At 35.2% G+C, this 5,916-nt stretch overlaps 1 long non-coding RNA gene across 1 annotated transcript; it reads left to right on the top strand.

The window, feature by feature from the left end:
* Positions 1-335: 335 nt before the first annotated feature.
* Positions 336-4,998, top strand: LOC123577054. Its single transcript, XR_006701691.1, has 3 exons — positions 336-535; positions 3,511-3,633; positions 3,854-4,998. It is a non-coding gene; the product is annotated as an uncharacterized LOC123577054 (long non-coding RNA).
* Positions 4,999-5,916: the final 918 nt, after the last annotated feature.

The following is a 5,916-nucleotide window of genomic DNA, read 5'->3' as shown; positions in this document are numbered from 1 at the left end:
AGAGGCAAACAAACAATTGCCATTTCTAGGCCTGTTGGAGGGAAAGAGTGAGGCTGTACAACACGAGCCTTTAGAAAATGTTAAGCTCTGAAAGAAACTCTTTCCCTGGGACCAATAAACATGGAGTGCATTCACCAAACACTATAGACAAATCAGTGAAACAGGAGAAGACATAAATCTCTCTTCCACTTCCTAACAGGGCCTCCTGTTGACCAAACTCAGCTGGAAGCCAGAAGGTAAGGAAGCAAGTATCCCAGGGCACAAAGTGAGCAAAGAAGGGCAGAGGGTGAGTCCCAGAGTAAAAGTTCCCCAGGTAAAAAGGAACTTACACAACAAAAGCAGCAAGTTGTTAGATGTGAAGCAAAAATGAGCAAAACTTGATTCTTCTTCTTTTTTCCAGGTGACTTTGCCAACTACCAATTTCTATATACTCAGGAAGGAAGTGAGCAGAAACATCCTGCTGAGAAAACCTGGAGCTAACACATGATCTATTTCAAATAGATCTGTGACACGCTTTTGATAGAGAGGACTCTTGGTGAGTGAAACTTTTACTTTGGATATTCTAACTTTAATCAAGGGAACCCAGACTAAGTCAGCTATGTGTTATTTCTGCATTAAAACCCAGATGGGAGTGATGCTTTCCTTTGATGGCAGGTCTGCCTTTGTTGGTGCCATGGAGGATAGAGAAAGCATCAAATGATACATTACTTTATCTGCTGCTGACAAGTGTGATACTCTATTTCAGTGTGTGTTATGACTTCTGTTCCTAGAAACAAAGGAAGAAAAATTATTAAGCCGTTAAAAAACCTTTTGAATATTCATAACAATATGCCCATGCATGATTACTTAGAGCAGGAAGTCACTACCAGATAAATAAGTTAAAAATGAATCATTTTTCTTCCTTTAGCCACATTCAGTCAGTTTTGAGGCAACTACTTACAGTTAATCTTCATTATTACTAAATTATTTTCGCTTTGGTGTCTCTGCTAGCAAAGGTGCATAGACTATGGGGAGTCGTCCACATCAAAATTAGCACTTGAACAAATAAAGTGGTTTACTTGTCACATATCAATCATGAATTAATGGGGAATGGAAATACAGTTGGCTCAGAAAGTGAGTTTTTCTTAATCAGAAATATTCTTAGGAATACTTTTTAAGGGAAGAGAGATTAATGACAGATTTCTTAAACACAGTGAAAGAAGAATATGTGTAAAAGGTTTCTTAAAAAATTATGTGGGCCAAGCCTTCATATTATAAACCCGTAAGAAATAGATAAAATTTTCTTGACTCCCATTACAGGATATGTATGGATAGATATAGATCGATCTATCAGTAATTGGTTTATCTGACCAATAAAATCTGTGTGTGGAAACTTTAATTATGTATTTCATATAGCTGCAAGTGAGATTTGGTGTTACTAATTGACCAGTTAAAACTCTAAATGCTGTGTGTGGATAGATAGATGCAGATATATATAATTACTATGCCAGTGTTTTAAAGTTTATTTTTAAAGAAATTACTGTAAAAATGTTCCTCAAATATTGTAGTTAATATGCAAATAAATAGTATCAATGTCTTCCTATATCTCCCTATTACTCCTTAGCCTGTGTCCTCTTGACTGCAATAAGTCCCCAGCATATATTATGGATTCTGGATCACAGAACACTATGTTTTGATTCAAAAAAAATAAAAAATAAGGTATACACAATATACAGGCATACCTCATTTTATTGTGCTTAACTTTATTGCACTTCACAGATACTGTGATATTTTTCCCCCTGCACGAACTGAAGGGGTGTGGCAACCCTTTGTTGAGCAAGTCTATCAGCACCATTTTTCCAGCAGCCATCCTTCGCCCTCTTCCTGAGGTGTCCCTATTCCCTGAGACACAATATTGAATTTAGGTCCGTTAGCTAATCCTATAATGGCCTCTAAAGGAACAGTCACACATCTCTTACTTTTTAAGCTCAGTGAGAAAAGTATGCCAAAAGCCAGGCCTCTTGCACGAATTAGCCAAGTTGTGAATATACAGAAAATTAGAAGTGCAATTCCCGTGGACAGTTAGTTGAATGATAGGTAGGTGAAACAACTTTATGGTGAAAGTCTCAGTGGTCTGGAAGGAAGATCAAACCAGCCACAACATCCCCTTTAGCTAAATCTTAATACAGAGCAAGACTCTAACTTAAATTCTGTGAAGGCTGGAGATGTGAGGAAACTGCAGAGGAAGAGTTTGAAGCTAGCAGCAGTTGCTTCATTAAGAAAGAAGCCATCTCCATAACATAAAAGTATAAGGTGAAGCAGCAAGTGCTGATGTAGAAGCTTCATGAAAAGATGTAGCTAAGATAATTATTGAAGGCAGTACACTACACAACAGATTTTCAACATAGACAAAACAGCCTTCTATTGGAAGAAGGTGTCACCTAGGTCTGTCTTAGCTAGAGAGGAGAAGCCAATGCCTCCTTTTAAATGGCAGGCGGACTCTCTTGTTAGGAGCTGTGGCAGCTAGTGACTTTAAGCTAAAGCTGATGTTCATTTACCATTCTGTAAATCCTAGGGCTGTTATAATTATAGTAAATCTCTTCCTCTGCTCTATAAATGGTACAAAAAAGTCTGGGTGACAGCACATCTCTTTACAACATGGGTTACTGACTATTTTAAGCCCAATCTTAAGACCTACAGTTTGGGAAAAAACTCCTTTCAAACTATTACTGCTCATTGATAATGCACCTGGCCACCCAAGAGTTCTGATGTAGATGTACTATGAGATTAATGTTTTGTTTTTTCCCCATGGCTGCTAACACAACATCCATTCTGCAGCACATGGATCAAGGATTAATGTCAGTTTTCAAGTTTTACATTTCATAAGGCTATAGCTGCCACAGATAGTGACCTGGGCAAAGTCCATTGAACATATTCTGGAATATATTCACCGTTCTAGATCACATTAAGAACACTCACAATTTATGGGAAAAGGTCAATCATCATCATTACCAGGAGTTTGGTAGAAGTTGATTCCAAACTTGATGGATGACTGTGATGGCTTTAAGATTTCAGTGGAGGGCATAACTGCAGATGTGGTGAGAATAGCAAGGGAACTAGAATTAGAAGTGAAGCCCAAAGATGGGACGAAATTATGGAATTCTCATGATAAAACTTGAACAGATGAGGAGTTGCTTCTAATGGATGGATAAAGTGGTTTATGAGATGGAAACTACTCCTGCTGAAGATGCTGTGAAGATTCTTGAAAAACAACAAAGGATATAGAATATCTATATATTCTATATATATCTATATTTTATATATATATATATATCTATATATATCTATAGAATATAGAATACCTATATGTAGAATTAGTTGATAAAACACATCAGGGTTTGAGAGCACTAACTCTAAATTTGAAAAAAAAGTTCTATTGGTAAAATGCGATCAAACAGCCTTGCATGCTACAGGGAAATTGTTCATGAGAGTCACTTGATGCAGTAAACCTTATTGTTGTCTTATTTTAAGAACTTACCATAGCCACACCAGCCTTCAGCAACCACCACTCTGATCAGTCAGCAGCCGTCAACATTGAGGCAAGACCTTCCACCAACAAAAAGGTTCCAACCTGGAATTTTTTTTAGCAATAAGGTATTTTTAAATTAAGGTATATATGTTGTTTTTTTTAGATAGCCTATTAAGTATGCAATTGTATTCTAAAATATAGTGTAAAAATAACTTTCACAGGCAGTGGAAAAGCAAAAAATTAATTTGATTTGCTTTGTTGTAATATTCACTTAATTGCAGTAGTCTGGAATCAAACCTGCAATGTCTCAAGTATGCCTGTACACTGTTTTTTCTTTTCTTATAGAGAACTCACTAGAACTGGATGCATTGATAACTCAAGAACATCCTCAAGTAGAATTTGTTACTTGTAAGTTAGGAATATATTAGGCTCCAAATACCAACAACAAAACCTTGGATCATCGCAGTTTAAAAGGGAGGATCATTCACTTACTTATGTCCGTCCATACTCTCAAAGATGAAGATATATTCTCTTCACTACTGCACTATGCTGTGGAGGCGCCATGTTGCTTCACATCCACAAGAGAGCTGAAAAAGGAAAGAAGAGCTATGACCCCCACGTGTAATATATCAAAGTGTAATTGCTTTGGTTTATTTGTTGAGATTCCATGAATGTTTTATTTGATAAAATATTATAGAAAATTGTTTTAAGAAACCCTAGGCAAAAAGCTTTCTTAGATCTTTTCCATCAACAACATCTTCAATAGGCTATGCTTTAGTATATTAATTAGAGGAAAAACAAAGCTGCATCTCTCTCACAAATATAAAGCTTTAGCTTATTCTAATTTTGTTTGACATGAATCCATCCCAGGAAACAATAGAACTGTATCATATGTCATTTGTACATGACTTCACTTATTTTTAGAAATTTATTGTTACAAGTGTCAGTGGATTCTGAGGTAAATTCTATAATTGCAATAGAATGTAAGATTAATTTCCATACCTAGAGGAGAGAAAGAAATATCCAAAGGAATAGAGTCGATTCCACCAAACATAGGTAAAATGGTTAAGATGTCCAAGGCTTCATAGATATGTGATTATATAATACATGTGCCAAGAATGGAAAAAATATATTCATATATAAGACTAGAACCCATAAAATTAGCAAAATATCTAATATAACACAAAATATAAGAATGAGAGAACTTAGATTGGGAGCAAATAAAGACATACTTTATGCAAATAGGTAGAAAATTAAGTCAAAATGAAAGTCTTTAAGCACTGAAATATTATAGAAGTGATAGAAGTCCAAACTCTCCATAAGCTTATAATAGACCTGTAACAGACAACAAAGGGATTTTTTTTTTTTTTACATTACTCTAAAAATGTTAATTCATAGTATATGTTGTTAGTTACTGGTCTCTTCTAGAAAAATTCCTTTGTACTATTGTCTCCCACTCTAAAAAGCCTATTGTGGTTAAGAGACACAAGACTGACCCAAAGAAATGTTTTCAAAATTCTAGAGAATTCAAACACATTTAAAGCTCTCACTGTGTACAATTCTCCATGCTGAGTAGAGAAAAACATACATACCATTATGAATCCTTACAATTAAGTTAGAAAATTAAAATATAGAAATATAAATGGAAATACCTTTCAAGATATTGTTCTACAATCTGAAATATTGGATGCACTCAATGAATGTGAGTTCTTAATTTTCACCATGTAACAATATTATCCCAATTTTTCAGACTGCTTGGGTTTGGGGAGTTACTTACATAGTGTTACACCACAAATAAGCAGTGTCAGTGTTTAGACAGTATCTGTTTTTCTTCACTTATTGAGATGATCATGTTCTAAACTATTGTACCATAATATATCTTAAATAATAAAGTTATTTTAGATCTTTCTGTTCATCAAGCTTCCCCCCCCCCCCCCCCCGGGCCAATGCCATTGTCTCTTCTTAACAAAGAAAATTGAGAGCTTGCATTAAAAACTCAGGAACGCCCTTTTTTTTTTTCTTCCTCAAGATAAGAAGAAAGGAAATAAAGATAAATAGAGATGCAAATAAAAGTGCCAAATAATTCCATCACTGTTTACCTTGGGGTCAGTGATTTTGACTTTCTGTCTCTTTCTCTTTCCTCCCCTGTGCCTTCACTTTTCCCTTTATTACCCCAACATTTTCCATTTTGGCAAACAATTTTTCCTGCATGTTTGCATTCGGTAAAGAAGTATTAACCTTTTTAGTTATTTTTTTTTTATAATGTTTTCTTGTAAATCTCAGGTCATAGGATTGTTGCATCTATCTATTAGGAATGGTCTTCTAAGGATACTAATGACCTTTAAACTACCCAATTTAATGGAAAATCTAGTCCTTACTTATCTAGACATTAACAGGATAGTGGACAC

The sequence above is a fragment of the Leopardus geoffroyi genome, chromosome D2 (assembly GCF_018350155.1).
Source record: "Leopardus geoffroyi isolate Oge1 chromosome D2, O.geoffroyi_Oge1_pat1.0, whole genome shotgun sequence".
NCBI lineage: Eukaryota > Metazoa > Chordata > Mammalia > Carnivora > Felidae > Leopardus > Leopardus geoffroyi.
The sequence above is the reverse complement of the archived record's forward strand: the minus strand, read 5'-3'. Positions and strand labels throughout refer to the sequence as shown.